Below are 19,440 nucleotides of genomic sequence, written 5' to 3' on the forward strand. Positions count from 1 at the left end.
CCTACAATGCCAATGAAATGTTTGTGATGTTAGAAAACAAAGGGACGGGTGGGGGAGGGGGAGGACACTGGGATGTATCAAAAAATATGGGGGGAAGAAAGGCTGTCTTTTTCTTTTTTCTTACTCAATAAAAATATATTTTTAAAAAGAAAAGGAGCACTTTGCATCTGATAGAAAGTTGGTAAAAGAAAAGGAACTAAATAGGACTGGACGAGAAGGACTTTGACACTACTGCAGCCTCAGAAGTGAGAACGTCCATCCATTGTTACCACTTTTTGATCTCCTCTAGAGAACAGAAAAAACATGTGGAAGACAGGTTTATATAATCTCTTAAATGCAAACTGTTCAACTCAATAAACGTATTTCTCATTGCAGTACCTTACAGTGGCTGTTGCTGACAAGATGCCTAAACCACGGAGGCTGAATATCCTATTCTGCCATCTTGACAGCAAAAAGAGTTTTATTGATGGTTTCTTTGATTATAGTTCTGATCATCTCAACTTCTCTTGTAATCAGATGTTTCTGGGATATATCAACTTCCACTGGGAATAAAACTGCAGACACCCACACATCCCCCTCAAGTCTTTCCTATCAGCTCCACAACATGGCACTCTCCCTACAGCTCTACCTGGACCTGATTTTTATATAGAACATCCATAAATCTCTAACCCTCTCAGATTGGACTGGGCAGACCAATTCATCTTCATTCCTTTTGAAAGCAGAACTTTAACGCTCACCCCCCATGTTATGCCATAGATGCAAATGGAAAAATTTAAATTAATATATTTGCGGTAACCAGGAAATAAGATCCTTTGGGCGCTCAACTCTCTTTAGGGCTAAGTATGACAACGGTGACCAAGTTCTCTGTGCTTCTAAGGGAGAAAAGGTTGATTACCACTTCAACCTCAGTGATCTCCTCAACTGAGGAGATGCATAAACAGAATAAAAGATCACCCTGAGCACACAATTTTTCCAATATATTATCCAAATATCCAACAAACACTTGATCCGGGTCCAAAAACAGTTATTTATTCATTTATATCATATCTCCAACGCAGCCAGGTAGTATTCTCCAAATGATGCTTGATCTCAGGTTGTAATCATAAAAAAAACATTCAGCCAACACGTGTTTCGTAGTGCAAAATCATGCACAGTCGACTTCTTCAGGGCTTCAATCCCAAACAAAATTATTCAAAAATTACTTGTATGTTCACTATATCATACCGGAAAGAGAAAGAAAGTTAACTTCTCTCCGTGATAATAGAAAAGACACCACCATAACAAGTCAATGTAAATTCAAATAAAAAGAGGCATGTTATATAATTAAAGAAAATCAGCCAATTGGTGCCAATAAGAGAGCAGAAAGATGAACTTCATAGAAGAGCTCAGTATCTAAGGAATGTATAATCACCCTTAAATCCGAATCCATCAGCTTGTCGTTTTCCAAAACATTAAAGAAAGAGAATACACAGGTCGTGAATATTATGACGCTCATGGATCCTGCATGTATAAACAACCCCAATATTAACAACCAAGTCAATCTGAATCTCAGAGTTAATTAAACCACAAAACAAAATGTAATATCACCTTTAAACTTGACTATCTTCATAATCACGTCGACCTCCACTCAAAAGTATCACAAATACAGTAATTCCAAAAAACGAATTTTGTATCCAGAGGCATCAGGTGTTTGTTAAGCGCGACTACTCACCCGTAAGGGTCACAAGGTGCTATGGGGTGTGGGGGGAGGTTTGCATGTTCGAGTCCATCAAGGAGGGGGTCTGTCGAAAAGCCAGGTTTTGAGGTTTCTTGCAAAGATGACGAGCGATGTTATCTGTCTGAGGTGGAGCGGAAGGTCGTTCCAGGCTCTGGCCGCGCGGAAGGAGAAGGAGCAGCCTCCTGATCTGGACTTTATGGTGCGGGAGACCACCACGTAGGAGAGCTGGGCTGATCGTAGGGTCCTTTGGGATGCGTGGAATTTGAGTCGGCTATTCAGGTATGCTGGTCTGGTGTCGTGGAGGGCCTTGTGAGCGTGGGGCAGCAACTCTAGCTTCGATGGGGAGCCAGTGGAGTGTGCGCAGGTGCTGGGAGATGTGGTAGTGTCTTGGCAGGTTAACGACCAGTCTTCCGGCAGCGTTTTGGATGTTCTGCAGCTTGCGGGTGCTGTTTTTGTTTATTCCGGCATAGAGTGTGTTGCCGTAGTCGAGCCTGCTGGTGACCAGGGTGTGAGTGACGGTCTTTCTGTGTTCGAGGGGGATCCATTTGAAGGTCTCAGTGCAGCAAATATAAAAAAGGGGGAGAAACATTTATATGTACTGCATTTACTAAGTTCTAGGATTTAAGTATTTGAAAAAGAAAGAAGTCTCATTTATCTTCTAACTTCTACAAAGAAATCTCTGCAAGGCTAATGTTATACGTCTGAATCTAACGACATATAAGCGCGTGCAAATAATCAGATAATCATGAGTGCGTGACCTAGGGGCAAGATGAGAAGAAAATATAGTTAATAATGTATTCCGTAAAGTATTACACAAGTTTCAATGACTCAAAATGCAATCAATCCTCCGGTAAGTAAGCATTTACGTAAGCATATGCAGTGAATCCTATTAGGTCTTAAGGCTATACCATAATAATCAGAAACCTTTGTCTGTGTCTCATGTCCCAGTGCGCTACAAGGTAGTTTAATTAGCGCAGCATATACAAAAGCAATTCAAAGTTTACATTTAATGCTCCTATAGCTTCATTAGTGCAGTCTATACAGAAGCAAATCGAAGTTTACATTCCATTTTCCTATAGCGAAGAAATGACCTTCTCTGACAATACAGTCCACGATTAACTCTCAAGATCGGTCAACTATATAAAATGTAGATAAACTAAATGCCCAAACAGTATTTCATTCCAAAGAAAAACACCCCAGCTCACCTCTCCGAACAACCGCGTCTTGCTAATCCAGTATTCCCAGTGGCGTACACAACAGATACCATCTTGAGTCGGCCTAAATACTCTCTTCATGTAGGACATCATCAGTTTCTATGATGCAACAAAGTATAAGCACCATCTTGGAATAGAAAATAATTCCAGGACAAGTAAGTTTAGAAACCGAGAACTAACTATCACATCGTAACTCTCGTCATGTAAGGCGTCCTTAATTTCCATGACGCATCAATATTTAGATGCCATCTTTAAGTGATCAGTAACTCCATAAAACAAAAATACTTATCATAACAACTTTATTAAGACAAAATTAGCCAAAATCAAATGACATCTTTTCAGTAACTCAACCATCTACGAGTAATGCATACATTTTGACTAAATATCGTCATATACATTCCAATTAGAACCAAGTATCCATGACATAATTTAAATCCTACCGAACTATCTGTATTAATTATCTATACTAAACCGTATTCCATGTATTTTTACTATACACAACCCTAGCATAAAGGAGCCCCTGCAGCTCCTAATCTAATTTCTGATGTAGAATCCAAAATATAACGTAGAAAATAAGCAAAGGGGAGCCATCAATACATCCATTAGAGATGTACTGTAATCAGATTCAACAGGAAATAGTAAAGTAAGAAACTAGAATAGAAGATATGCCAGATTAAGATAGGATAGAGTGAGGAAGGGAAAGAATAGAGGACACAGAAGTCAATGTCATAATGCATATGTATGCAATTAAAACAAAGGTGTGAACACAAAAGGCATGTAAAATGCTGGGTCTACAGTACTAAAGAAGTCACACTGTTGTAAGCATTTTCACAAATTGATAAAAAATAAGTTAATTACCACATATGCATCTCATTGTTCCACTATACAGACACTTAGCTATACATAATATGAGATATATGATTATGAAAAATTAGCATTCTGGTTAATGCAAATGTCGAACACGGCATTAAAGCAACCTATTCATAATGGACAATCGTTATTATTTCTGGTTCTTATAACCTAAAGCAACCCAGACATTGTACGTATATCAAAATATACACATTTTGACTTTACATCATGTTTATCATTTCAAGCTTCATTTGGAGAATATTACCTGGCTGCATTGGAGATGTGATATAAATGAATAAATAACTGTTTCTGGACCCCGATCAAGAGTTTGTTGGATATTTGGACAATACATTGGAAATATTGTGTGCTCAGGGTGATCTTTTATTCTGTTTATGTATCACCTCAGTGGAGGAGATCATTGAGTTTGAAGTGGTAATCAACCATTTCTCCCTTAGAAGCACAGAGAACCTGGTCACTGTTGTCATACCTACCCCTAAAGAGAGTTGAGCGTCCGAAAGATCTTATTTCCTGGTTACCACAAATATACAAAATTTGTTTCTGCAGGTTTTGGGCAGCCACCGGTGGCGAAAAATAAATTGTGATAAAGAAGCAGCTGACCTGTTCAAGAACCTTAGTGCAGGCAGTTCTATAGGCTCAGCTATGGGGAGTTCCAAAGGTACAAAGAATGAGGGATTGAGATCTAAATTCTTTCATTTAGAAAATCTAAAGCGAGCAGAACTTAACAAATGGTGAGATGCTGCTACTTTGAAGCAGTATTTCATTCTGAATAGGATACCATGTGGCTTACGATCATAAATAGTCCCAACATATGAGGATTTGGAACCATACTTACTAGCATTATGGGAAAAGGAACTGACGCATAGTTCTAGAAGTCTCATCAATATTTTAATTGAGAATGCGGATAAGAAATCCAGATCTTGGAAAATGAAATTAAACAACTTAACCTACCTGAACTAACTAGTAAAAATTACGCCATATTAGAGGATGTTCTGACAAAGGTGCAAGATGATATTAAACGTAGAAAAGCTAGGAAGCTTAAACCTGATGAGAATGATTATAGAACATGGTATATCTTTACTTTTGCCAACCGCTTTGATCATCTAGTAAATAAAGTTACTGGATCTAAAAAGAAAGATAATATTTCATTAGCAAGTGAAGTAAGCACCTCGTTGAGTAATCTTTCAAGTAGCGAAAGCAAGGGCCCAGGGGAGGGTCCATCTACTCTGATAACTGAGAATAGTTTTTTACAAGAGGTTCGCCGGATCAGAATGGGGAATCGGGAGACGGGAACAAGACGTCGAGATACAGTGCCACAAAGACTAGGAGAGGGGCAAGGGGAAAAGGAGCAACAAAACAAAAAACATGGAATGAGGACACGCTCTTGGAAGAATTAAGTAGTAACACTGGTCAAACATCTTACGCTATTGATGTGATTAATTTGTCTAAAGTTGAATTGTCTGTGGATATGATTTCAGTGTTAAAACGAGGATTAGGATTTTGCCCAATGTCAATGACAGATTGGTATACTATTAAGGTTGATTTGTACAAGTTTGTGCGACTTTTGAAATTCAAAAAGTTCTTTGCAAATAATCCGACTAAGTCATCAAGTTGTAAAGTGATACCTGAATTAAGTAATATGACTATTCAAGACATATATGATACTAGATTGTTATTATCGTTAACAGAAAATGAGGATGATCCATTGACTATGACCAGATTACTAGAGGACTTGGAGGTTCAGACTGACTTGAGTATGGGGAATGGGCTCAAAAGTAAATCGAAATGGAATCCGCATTTAACCTCTGGTAATAACATTGATGTATTCTACAAGGCTGTGAATCATGATCTTGATAAGGTTATTGATAATAAGAGAATTAAAGGATATCACCGGAGATTTGCTAACCTATCTAAAGCAAAATATACAGCTTTGAAAACTTTAAGTAGCAATCAAGACCTGGTAATTCGTATGGCAGACAAAGGTGGGAACATCGTGTTGATGGACAAATCTGACTACAATGATGAGCTTCTTTCACAATTGAATAATGAGCTTTATTATGAGAAACTGGAAAGGAATCCGATACAAGAACTCACGATCTTGATTAATCGGAATATCAAAATGTGGTTTGACAAGGGTTTGATTAATCATGACGAATATGTATATCTATCGGTTGATCACCCCAGATTTCCATGTATGTACAGTCTCCCTAAGATTCACAAAAACCGTACCAGACCACCTGGTAGACCAATTATATCGGGAATTGGGGGCCCGACAGAAAAACTATCGCAATTCATAGACACGTTTCTTAGACCTTATGTTCAAAATGTGCCATCGTATATGCAAGATACTAAGCATGTCTTAAACCTAATTAATGATGTAACTTGGGAACCAGGAATGATCTTGGTGACCCTTGATGTGGTGTCACTGTACACGAACATACAACATCATCTTGGGATCAAGGCTTTGCAATCGTTTCTGAATAAACATCCCGTTGAGTACTTTGAAAATACAGAGACGTTGCTTGACATGACAAAACTGATATTGGAAAATAATGTTTTCCTGTTTAACAACAAGTGGTACAGGCAAATACTCGGGACTGCAAGGGGTTCCAGGTTCGCTCCGTCTTTTACCAACCTTTTCATGGGTTGGTTTGAGGCGGAGTGGATCTGGGGCCATATGGGTACTAAATGGATAGACAAGATTTATTACTGGGGAAGGTTCATCGATGACTGTCGTTTAATATGGACAGGGACTGTGTCTGAACTAGAAGATTTTTTTGTATATTTGAACATGTATAATCTCAAATGTACTACTCATTATGACACACCAAAAATTGGTTTTCTGGATGTAGAACTCTATATTAAAGAGGACAAAATATGAAGTAAGATGCATCGGAAGATTACTAGTTGCAATGCCTTGTTACACGCTAGGAGCTGTCATCCCCAATGTCAAATAAATGCCATCCCTTGTGGGGAGATGGTCAGGGCTTGGAGGGACTGGTCTGAACAATCAGATTTTTGTGGCACCATCAAGGACATTAAGACTAGATTTGTTGCGAGGGGCTATAACCATGGTGTTGTTGAGATGGCCGCCAACAAAGCATATACATTGCAAAGAGCAAATACTCTTAAAACGGCCAGGAAGAAAAATCATATTGTAGACATTGAAAACATTAGATTGGGAACTAACTATAGTTATGACAGTAATAAATTGTACAAAATACTTAAAAAACACTGGCACTTACTGACAACTGACAAGTCAATTTCACCGTATCTAACTGTAACCCCTAGTGTAGCTTTTAGGAAAGGTCTAACGTTAGCTAATATCCTTAGCCCGAGCTACTCTAAAACTATGGCAAATACGAATTAGTTGAGTGATGAAATTAAAGTTTTCCATAAGTGTGGACGTTGTAACTCATGTCGTTGGGCTATTACCAAGATAACTCACTTCAATTACAATAACACAGGAGACTTCAAGAATAATATGTTCATCAATTGTAATACCACATATGTGATCTACATCATTATTTGTACATGTCAGAAGATCTACGTAGGAAGTACAATCAGACGACTTCGTGATAGAATGATTGAACATTTCAGGGCACTCAAGAATGGGGATACTAGATATCCAACAGTTGCACATACTGTAAAGAACTATGAGAACTAAGGGGAACATACATTTATTTACACTGGAATAGACCATGTGAAACAGGATGTACGAGGTGGCAATCGGGAACTAACCCTTAGACGTAAAAAAGCATTATAGATTATGAAACTGAGGGCGGTGGAACTCGGTTTGAACATCGATAATCAACTGAAATATTTCCTAGGTCAATAATTTTGCCTTATCTATAACTTACGGCCAAGTTCCTAATTTATGTACAGTAACAAGTAGAGGACAATGTATCACTGTGTTACATTTTGTGGGAACGTTGTTGAATATTGGACCCTATATGTTTTCTTTTTATATTGGAACATATGATAAACATGATGTACAGTCAAAATGTGTATATTTTGATACAGGTACAATGTCTGGGTTGCTTTAGGTTATAAGAACCAGAAATAATAACGATTGTCCATTATGAATAGGTTGCTTTAATGCCGTGTTCAACATTTGTATTAACCAGAATGCTAATTTTTCATAATCATATATGTCATATTATGTCTAGCTAAGTGTCTGTATAGCAGAACAATGAGATGCAGATATGGCAATTCACTTATTTTTTATTAATTTGTGAAAATGCTTACAACAGTGTGAGATCTTTAGTACTGTAGACCCAGCATTTTACATGCCTGTGGTGTTCATACCTTTGTTTTAATTGCATACATATGCATTATGACATTGACTTCTGTGTCCTCTATCCTTTCCCTTCCTCACTCTATACTAACTTAATCTGGCATATCTTCTATTCTAATTTTTTACTTTACTATTTCCTGTTGAACTTGATTATAGTACATCTCTATTGGATGTATTGATGGCCCCGCTTCGCTTATTTTCTACGTTATATTTTGGATTCTACATCAAAAATTAGATTAGGAGCTGCAGGGGCTCTGTTATGCTAGGGTTGTGTATAGTACAATTACATGGTTGAATAACTAAAAAGATGTCATTTCATTTCGGCTAATGTTGTCTTAATAAGGTTGTTATGATATGTATTTTTGTTTTATGGAGTTACTGATCACTTAAAGATGGAGCATAGATATTGATGCGTCATGGAAATTAAGGACGCCTTACATGACGAGAGTTACGATGTGATAGTTAGCTCTCGGTTTCTAAACTTACTTGTCCCGGAAGTATTTACTATTCCAAGATGGCTCTTATACTTTGTTGCATCATAGAAACTGATCATGTCCTACATGAAGCGGGTATTTAGGCCGACTCAGGATGGCGTCTGTTGTAGTACGCCACCGGGAATACTGGATTAGCAAGGCGCGGTTGTCCGGAGAGGTGAGCTGGGGTGTTTTTCTTTGGCACAAAATACTGTTTGGGTATTTAGTTGATCTACATTTTATATAGTTGACCGATCTTGAGAGTTAATCGTGGACTGTATTGTCGGAGAAGGTCGGGAGTTTCGTTTCTTCGCTATAGGAACATTGAATGTAAACTTCGATTTGCTTCTGTATAGACTGCGCTAATGAAGCTATAGGAGCATTAAATGTAAACTTTGAATTGCTTTTGTATATGCTGTGCTAATGAAACTACCTCGTAGCGCACTAGGACATGAGGATATTATAACAGGCAAATGTTTCTGATTATTATGGTATAGCGTTAAGACTTAATAAGATTCACTGCATATGCTTACGTAAATGCTTACTTACAGGACGATTGAATGCATTTTTAGTCATTGAAACTTGTCTAATACTTTAGGGAATATATTATTAACTATACTTTCTTCTCGTCTTGCCCCAGGTCACGTACTCGTGGTTATCTGATTATTTGCACGCGCTTATACGTCGTTAGATATAGGCGTATAACATTAGTCTTGCAGAGATTTCTTTATAGACCTTAGAAAATAGGTGAAACTTCTTTCTTTTTCAAATTCTTAAATCCTAGAACTTAGTAAACGCAGTACATATAAATGATTCTCCCCCTGTTTTTTAGATTTTTTTCACTGAGATGCTTCCTTTTTATGCCTCTAGATACAAAATTCGTTTTTTGGAATTACAGTATTTGTGATACTTTTCAGTTGATGTCGACGTGATTGTGAAGATAGTTAAGTTTAAAGGTGATATTAGATTTCGTTTTGCGGTTTATTTAACTCTGAGATTCAGATTGACTTGGTTGTTAATATTGGGGTTGTTTATATATGCAGGATCCATGAGGGTCATAATATTCACGACCTGGGTATTCTCTTTCTTGAATGTTTTGGAAAACGAAAAGCAGATGGATTCGGATTTAAGGGTTATTATTTATTCCTTAGATACCGAGCTATTCTTTGAAGTTCATCTTTCTGCTCTCTTATTGGCACCAATTGGCTGATTTTCTTTAATTATATAACATGCCTCTTTTTATTTGAATTTACTTTGACTTGTTATGGTGGTGTCTTTTCTATTATCACGGAGAGAAGTTAACTTTCTTTCTCTTTCCGGTATGATATAGTGAACATACAAGTAATTTTTTAATAATTTTGTTTGGGATTGCAGGCCTGAAAAAGTCGACTGTGCATGATTTTGCACGACGAAACATGTGTTGGCTGAATGTTTTTTTTATGATTACAACCTAAGATCAAGCTTCATTTGGAGAATATTACCTGGCTGCGTTGAAGATGTGATATAAATGAATAAATGACTGTTTCTGGACCCGGTTAAAGAGTTTGTTGGATATTTGGACAATACATTGGAAATATTGTGTGCTCAGGGTGATCTTTTACTCTGGAAAAATCTAAAGGACCAAGGGCCAGATGTACGACGAGTGTAATTGTGACTCGCAATTTACAATATACAACAGTGTCAGAGACACTGATTGCGATTCCCAATGAGGTCCCAAAATGCGAGTCTCATGAATATTAATGAGGCACTCACATTTTGTGACCCCATTGGGAATAACTGCCCTCCCAGGGATGGTGGACTGCTGGGCTCAGCAGACCTCCATGTCTGGGACTGCTTTTCAATAAAGCAGTTTTTAGGTCTTGCCTACGCAGCGCGCATGCGCTACATAGGCAAAAAGACCTTTTGCGATCGCTTTGGCTTTTCAGCCAAAAACGTGCACGCGTTTCATTGCCGTCAATGGCAACGCGTGCACGTCTGGAGATTCACTTGTGGGAGCGCGCGGCGCCGTACGGTAGCAATTATCGCTCCTGGCGCTGCTCGCTCTTGCAAGTGAAACGCTTTCACTCGCCCCCTCCTCTCGTTATTTATTTAATGCAGTTTTATATTGCAATAACTGTACCCAAAGGCGTCAGAGCGCTTTACAAGAGAACCAGGTAAGTTACATAAGGTACACATGATACACTAAACACGCTAACAAAACACTAAACACGCTAACACATTACATATATACAGTTACAAAGGTACACAATATGGGATGGAAGTCCTAATTACCATTCTGTAACATATTCCCCTGATTAAAGCAATAAATACTCCTACACCCAGGCCTTTTTACCCCGGACTTGCGAGACGTTTCTCTGGTACAAGAGCAGCCCAAACTTCTTTTTGCGCAGTGAAAAAGTGCATATACGGCGCTCCGGTGTCCCCCGCCCCCCTCTTTTTGTAATACTGTTTTTTAATTTACCCTAAGTAGTAAATGTTACCGCCTTTACCGAATGCAGCGTAGGGCCCCGAAATTTCCCAGGCCCAAAGCTCACAAATATTCCTTTGCATTTGGCTGACTGTGCCGCCCTGGAGCGTGGGTGCACCACAGAGACCTGCGTTAATTTACGCACCTGCCTCTCCCAGTATTCCCACTGGCTTCCCCTAATCCAATCAGTCCTTTAACTCTGGCTGAAGAGAGTGGACTCTGTTCCAGCACGGGGTGTGTGTGTTCTTGCGTATGTATTCTTTTCTGGAACCTCTGTGCCTTTTGCAGCCTCGTGCAGGAATGTTGCAAGAATTTTTTGCATTTCCAAAAACATTATATTGCCAGTTGAAACACTGCCAATGCACGGAAAAATAACAATTTTGTCAGTAACACTGTACCACCTCTATTTACCGTTGTAAAGCGGCTGCTTTCTCTCCCCTCGTGATGATGGTTCAGGCTTGTCACCATTTTTCCTGCCTGCCCGTCTCTGTACATTTGTTTCCGAGTTTCTGCTCATACCACAGGTTTCTGGGTTCCAGGAACGCTTGGCATGCAGGTCTCAGTTGTTGAAGTGCTTCCAGTACTTCGAAATTAACAACGAAGCAAAGAAAGATACCCTGTGCACCTGGAGAGATGTAAGCTGAGGGTGAGTGACTCGAAACCAGTAAATTAGCTGTACCAACAAATAGCTAAACGGGGCCCCAGTCACAGACTTGATATAGGGGCAAATGGTGAATAAAGTTAAATCTGAAGTCTTAAAAATTCATCTGCAATCATTATTAGAAGAATCAGAAACCGTGTCATTTGGACAGGGTCGGATTGAGATCTAAAATAGTCCTGGGCAACCCCCAAAAAGTGGCCTACATTTGAGGAGCGCGACCTTTCACGAAACAGTGCTTGGTTAGCTCCAGGCAATTAATTTTTGGAGAAATGTGGGGTAAATTAAGCATTTTAAAGCTTGGAGAGTACGTACCAATTGTCAAGACTGGAAATACCACAGAGGTAACAAGCATTGGCATAGCCAATATGTCTAGCCTTTAGGACCCTATAAGTGTTTAGCAATGCAACAATTGATGTTGTTGCACCAAGGATATTGTGCTGCAATACTTATAAGGTCCCAAAGGCGAGACCTATTGGCTATGCCAATGCTTGTTTTTTAACCCCTTCCCTGCTCATGACGGAACCGTTACGTCATGAGCCACGGTTGGCGTGTGCTCATGACGGAACGGTTCCGTCATGACACTCCCGTTGGCGGCCGCTCCGCCTGCGCGGCGCTGTTTCCCCGCCTGTGCGGGGGGACAACGCAAATGGGCGGAGTCATGACGGAACCGTTCCGTCATGAGCACAGCTCAACTGTGGCTCATGACGGAGCGGCTCCGTCATGAGCACAGGCCCACCGCGCTGCCCCCCTGCCCCCCCCAGCGCTGCAGCGGAATGTCCGCAGCAGCGAAGGGGTTAATGCAGACCGTTTTCCTTGAAGGAAAATGGAATGCATTTTTTTTTTTTTTTTAAATGAAACGTTTTTGTTTCATTTTTTAAGGGCAGGTAGTGGTCCCAGGGACCACTGACTGCCCCTAAAAAACATTTTCCCCTGCATTCGCAAATGGGAAGAGGTTCCCTGGGGACCCCTTCCCATTTGCGATTGCATTACCACCCTCTTGAAGAGGGCAGTAAATTGCGAGTGTTTTGTGGCTTATCAGTCGCTATTAGGAAGGGAACGCCCCTTCCTAATAGCAAGTCGCAAAACACTATTTTGCGAGTCCCAAATTATTTGCAACTCACAAAATAGTGTTAGTACATGGCCCAGAGGAAAATTACATGCACAAATGGGTCGCAAACCCGTTTACGCATGCAATTTTCCGTTGTACATCTGGCCCCAAAACACATAGCCATCAAGCATTGACCAATGAGCCTTGTTTAATGGCTAATGGGGTCCCAAATGGGCATGCACAAATGCACACAGACTATTTGAGCTGTGTGTCTGTGCAACCTTTCTCTCTGTGTGCCGTCTATGGCAATACCCTGATTTTCTTTCCTCAAACTTTCTTACTGTGCTGCAGTTTCACATTCCCTAAGCTTGAAGCTCAGGGAATATGATAACAAAATAAAAAATGTAATTGGCCATGACATAAGAGGTAGAGAAAAAGAGAAGTTACAAAGAGACACAGCACAGTTTGTGCATATTTGTCCATGTCTGCGTATGCATGTGTTAGCATGTCAAGGCCACACTACTGAGTTTGGCAATGCTTGTTTTATTAAGTTAGAAATTTTCACAAACAATTAATTGTCTTCCAGCGTTACTGGTGACAATCTAACTACTAATTAACAGGGAAAGGCAGAAAGCCCTTGACAGTGAGCCTGCAGGAGTTAGTGCTAGAAATGGAAAAAAATGTACTTTGGCTATTGACATTGCTGAGGTACGAGCTAAAGGGGCATGTGGCAAGGCTAGTGGGCTCTCGAGCTGAAAAGCACTTCACAAACCCATCAGTGCAGCTCACAATAGTCCTGTCTATCTCAGTGCGATGGAAATATTTGTAATATTATGCCACCAGCACATTCTATACTAGTAAGGGACAGTGCCACACTCCTCGGTACTCGGTAGGGCTGTGTCACGGCACCAAGACACCAGCAGAGCAATCCAACGTTAGTCTCAGACTTCCTCTCAACTCAGTGGAGCGTGGGGGTAATGTGGGGCAAGGGATGCTTGAAGGAGAGAAAAGCACTGGAGGCAGCTAGGCTGAGGGGAACTCCTGTGACCTACGGATCCTGGTAGAATTGTGCAACCCTCAGCAACAGACAAGGGTCCGGTGGAGAATGACAAGACAAATGACTTGCATAAGGTGGATAATGAATTCAATATGTATAAAGAAGGAAATATCCCCACAGAGGACCTAGTGGCTTGTCCGGGTGTTGTGCAGTGTCTTCCATGGGTCTGGCTATCTTCTACTCCTCAGTGGTGCCCTACAGGTTGGTGAGGAGAGGCTCGACTTGTAAAAACTGATATGCCTCCGCCCTCTTACTAAGCACTCATTACAGATATTGGAATGATTGAAAGGGAGCCATCCCATCAATGCATTACGTGCCTGATGGCCCTTGTTTTGTTCACCATGCAGCATGCTCTACTGTGCTTTCTCAGAGATGTTGATTTTGTGTGTCGTTTCCATCAGCTGTAAATGAAATGATTCATGTTTCCCCTTGTGTTTGGCAGTGGTTTGACAGTGGATCCTAATCACTCAGGCCACTATAAAGGGTAGCACAGTCCCCATCAGGCAATTTCATGTTACTGGAGAAGGGGGCCACATTCCATTTCATACAGCACTGCCTGTCGGTTCTTCTCTTCCTGCCCTCACAGTCCCCACCTCTGCAGCGTGCTGAAGGGGCAAATTCTCCAGTACGCTGACTGGCAGAATCTGAACATCGTTCCTTGCAAAGATTACAATCAAAATGGCATTCTGGGCATCCCACATCCATGCACATAAATGCACATCTTACTCACTAAGATAGAAAATTGGAGGGTTGCATTAATAAAGTAACTTTCACATAAACCAATAGTAAAACAAGAAAATGTGTAACACCAACTAGGAAACGTATGGGGACACCTACTGTCATGCATAATGATAAGAAGGTGTGCATGGGAAATGGGAAGAATAACATGACATTTATGCAACAAGTGAAAACAATACAGGGTGCAACTGCTTACAGCAGACCGAGCAAAAGGCCTTGAAAATATTGCATCTACAGTAACATTCAGCACATGCTTCCTTCTCGAGAAACACAAATTATTACATTTCACCTAACCAAAAACAAACACCACCTCAGAATGAGCTCTATTTCAAACAGAAGAGAAAAATGCAAGTAGGAAACTCGTTTATTTAATTAAAAAAAACATTTTCCTGTCACTGCAAGATGAATGTCAGTACAGGCTGACTTTTGTCTAGTCATGCCAAGCGTAACCTATATATTGTCAACTAAACACATTTAAATCAAGCTTTATTTTCTAATAATAAAAAACACTCTCACAAGTTCAAACAGGGATTTAAATAATGCGGGCATCATTGTTAAAGCATATAATAAATCGGCTTCTGAAGATCTGCGACCTCGGATGGATGTAGATACACAACTTTCAGTGAGCCACAAAAGATTTTAAAAAGTATGCCTGCAAACTTACGAACGTCTGATTTCCAGGCGTGCATAGAAACATTTGAGAATTCCATTTTAGCTTGAGGAAATACATACATTTCCTCATGCAACTATCTGCCGACCAAGTGAAAAAGAAGTTGCTAACTTTTTTCCCCTTTAGTCTCCAGAAATGTTACTCCTGAAGAGGACAGGAGTAAATTCCTTTCTACGGTGGGAGGAGGATTGGAACAGAGCTTCGGGGCATATTATCAACGGCCAGCGATAATTATCGTTGGCCGTGCTTAGCGATAAATTTCTTATCGCAGGTTATCTCTGGAATTTATCGCCCTGGTAGCGCGTTATTAACAACGCGTTTCTCCAGGGCGATAAAAATTCCAGAGATAGCGAGGTTATCCCCGTTTTGCAGGGAACATCGTTGGTTTTCCAGCGATGTTCGCTGCAAAACGGCGATAACCTTGCTGATACGACCCTGTGGTCGTATCAGCATAATCCACCCCCTATGTCACACATAGGTAAGTCAGGATTTTAGCAGAGGTTAGATTTTGGCGAAAACGGCAGTTCTCACCAAAATCTAACGTCTGCTAAAATCCTGTGGGCTGCCTTGTAAATTTCGCGTTGTGAACATCAGCGATATTTGCAAGGTAGTCCATCCGGGGTACGCCCAGTGACGCCCACTTTGCAACTCATTAGAGATGCAAACGGAGGCGCTGGGAAAAGGGGTGCTAACATGCGATTATGCATGCTTGCACCCTTTTGTAAATAGGGCGATAATTTTATCTCCGCTTTTTGGGCTTTTTAAGCCAAAAAAGAGGAGATAAAGCCCTTGTAAATATGCCCCCACATTTCTAGAAGGCTTACGCCTGCCCTTGTCGGGAGTATATTTCCAACCTCTTCTAAGCTGGGAAGAGATCATATAGTAGCTTGTGAAAAACCCCAACTGTGAATATATTTACAAGTATGAAAACAAACAGGCAGCGGCATTCTAGCCTTGTTTCCTTCTCCCTTTGAGCAGAACTACCTCATCTTTCAGTGAGTTGGGGGCATATCAGCAAGGGCCTGCGATAATTATCGCTCTGCGCTTTTAGCGCGAGGATAATTATCGCAGGCTAACGCTGGATTCTGTTGCGGAGATAGCGTGCTATCAGCAACGCTTATCTCCCAAGCGATAGGAATCCATGCGTTAGCTGGAAAAAAGTGTGATTATAGCTGGATATCCAGCGATATTCACACTGTGGACCAGAGATACCTTGCTGATACGGCAGGGTGGTTTTAGACATGTAATCCACCTCCCATTGGATTACATGGCTAAATCAGATCACAAGCAGGCGTAAGGAAAGTAGCAATAACTGTGGTTAGCGCTACTTTTCTTATCGCTCTGCTTGTTTGCGTGCAGCTTGATAATTGGAGAAATGTCGGTTAGCGACATTTCTCCAGTTATTCTGGCACGGAACGCCAACTTTGCATCTCATTGGAGATGCAAAGCTGGGCATTGTTGTAAGGGGGGATAAATCAACAAAACACACGATAGCATGTCTTTGCTGATAAGGCGATAAAATTATCGCTGCTTTTCGGCCGGAAACGGCCGCAAAAGCGGCGATAATTTTTTATCGATGCCTTGTTAATATGCCCCTAAATTCTAATAGAAGTTCAAATCAAATATCTGTGAACTCGAAAAGGGGTTTATAATCGTAAAAGAGTGTGAAGTGTGACGGCAAAGTTTGCGCATGCCAAAAACACACTTTGTGGCTTGTGTGATTGTTGGAAACAATTGTTTACCTAAAATATTAAAATCAGTTTTTTCTCTGTTGACCACAAGAGGGCACTTTGACATTACCTATCATAAGCAAGCGAGCAAAATGTTGAAAGAACAAAAAGAAAAGAACGATTGCATACCATGTATAAACCAACTTTCTTGGGGGCCACGAACTTTCAAACCGCTTCATTAAATAAACTGCTTGTGTGCCACGAACTACCTATGTAAAGAGCAGCCATAAAATGGAAGCGGCATTTGCAAAGAGACAGCTTATATGATCTTTATAATTATTAGCGATTTTGTGGATTGGAGCACGGGTCCCAAATTTTCTAATTATCCCTAAATAGGTCGAGAATTCCATATTGTAAAGTGCAATTTACTGTGAGATGCTGGAGACAAGATCAAACAGCGTTTTGGTTTAATTATTTTGTGACATTATCAATCCGATTAAAAACAAACACATAGTTATTGTATAGCGCAATCAAATACTCTGTCACTTTTTATAATGTCTCATGCAAATATTGTCAGAATTCCTCAAACGACAACCTGTTGGTCGCCAGACCTTTTCTTTGTGGCACAGCAGGCACTATGGGGACCAAACGCAGTCAGGGGTTGGTTGTGGGCGCATTCAGACGGGAGACAGACTGGCGGTTCAGGTGGGACTGTGAGACGTCCTAAGTGAGATGGGAATGTCCAGCTGTGAGTCCTGTGCTCACTGTGTCATATAACACACACAGAGCCACCCACACACACAGAGCTACTCACATAGAGCAACCCACACACAAATAGAGCCACCCACAGAGCCACCTACACACACACACACAGAGTTACCCACACACAGACAGAGCCACCACGCATAGTGCCACCTACCTAAAAAGCCACACACGCAGAGCCACACACAGAGCCACACACACAGAGCCACCCACACACACATACAGCCTCCCACACACACACAGAGCCTCCCACACACACAGAGCCAGCCACACACACACAGAGCCACACACCCAAGCCACACACAAACACAGCCACACACACAGAGCCACACATACATACACAGATCCTGTTAGAATCCGGGTTCTCTGGTTGGCACAGGTAGGTACTTGTGACAAGCAGGGAACCTTTCCTCTAGTCAGGGTTACACTACTAAAACAACCCCTGCTCACCCTCTAGGTAGCTTGCCGCGAGCAGACAAGACTTATCTCAGAGCGTTATAGGTTAAGCATTTGTGAACACATACAGTAATCAAGTGACAACACTACAAATGGACACCACACAGGTATTTATATTAAAAATAAGGATTCTTTATATCGGATTATCACAAGACCATTAAACGATTAAAAATACACAATACGGTTGCTTAGGTGGTAGAAGATTGCTTAGTTTCTCTTAAGTTCTTAAATGCGACATTTTAAGTCAAGGTACCTTAGATGCGACACGCAGGGCAACGAAGTGTTGCAGCGATGCAGATGCGTTGAAGTTCTTGGTGCAAAAGAAATAAAGACGGGATCTTCCAGATGCGTTACGCTTCTCCGATGTTGCGAGAAGGCTCGACTCGATGCGTCAGCTACAGCGGCGTCACCCTTGACGAGATGCGATGACAGCGGCCTTGGCAGCGGCACTCTTCTCCGACGTTGCGAGACGCTTTCGCTCGATGCGATGCTGCAGCGGCGACACCCCTTCTGCGAGATGCGACGACAGCGGCTCCAACGGCGGCATGCTTCTTTGTGGATGCGAGGCACTTTTCTGGATGCGGTGCAATGCGACAACTACGATGGCTGCGATGGCGCCACGCTTCCTCCTCGATGAGAGACTCTTCCCTCGATGCGGTGCAATGCGACAACTACGATGGCTGCGATGGCGACACGCTTCTTCGGCGTTGTGAGACACTTCCGGAATGATGCGAGACGCTTCCGCTCGATGCGATGCTGCAGCGGCGACACTCTCTGCGAGATGCGACGGCAACTGCTCCGACGGCGGCACGCTTCTCTTCCTTGCGTCGCGCTTCCAGCTCCTTGCGACACGCAGTCCCTCAGAAGGCCCAACAACAGCAGCAGGCACTTCCAAAAGACTCTGGGGAGCTGGGGGTGAAGTCCACTGGTCCTGGGACTTTGTTCAGGGGGCAAGCTCAGTTCAAGCCCTTGGAGATCTTTTCAAAGCACAAGTTGAAGCAAAGTCTTTAGTAGTCTTTCTCCTCTCCTTCAGCAGCAAGGCAACCACTGTAGGCCAATCCCCCAGGTCAGGGACAGTACTCCTACAGCTTTCCCAGTTCCTTCTCCTCTGGCAGAGGTTCTTCTTGTTTCACCAGGATCTAATTTCTTGGGAGCAGGGTCCCAATACTTATACCCCTAATTCCTTTGTTCCTCTGGGGTAGAGGGGACTTTGCCCAGTCCAAACCAGTTCTTGAGCACTCTGTTGACATGACTCTGCCTTTCTATTCAGGGTGCAGGGCAGAGACATCAGCCGCTCCGCAGGAGGTGGAGCCAGCATTGTGGTAGCAGAGCACAACCCTATT

This window comes from Triturus cristatus, chromosome 5_2 (genome assembly GCF_964204655.1).
Source record: "Triturus cristatus chromosome 5_2, aTriCri1.1, whole genome shotgun sequence".
NCBI lineage: Eukaryota > Metazoa > Chordata > Amphibia > Caudata > Salamandridae > Triturus > Triturus cristatus.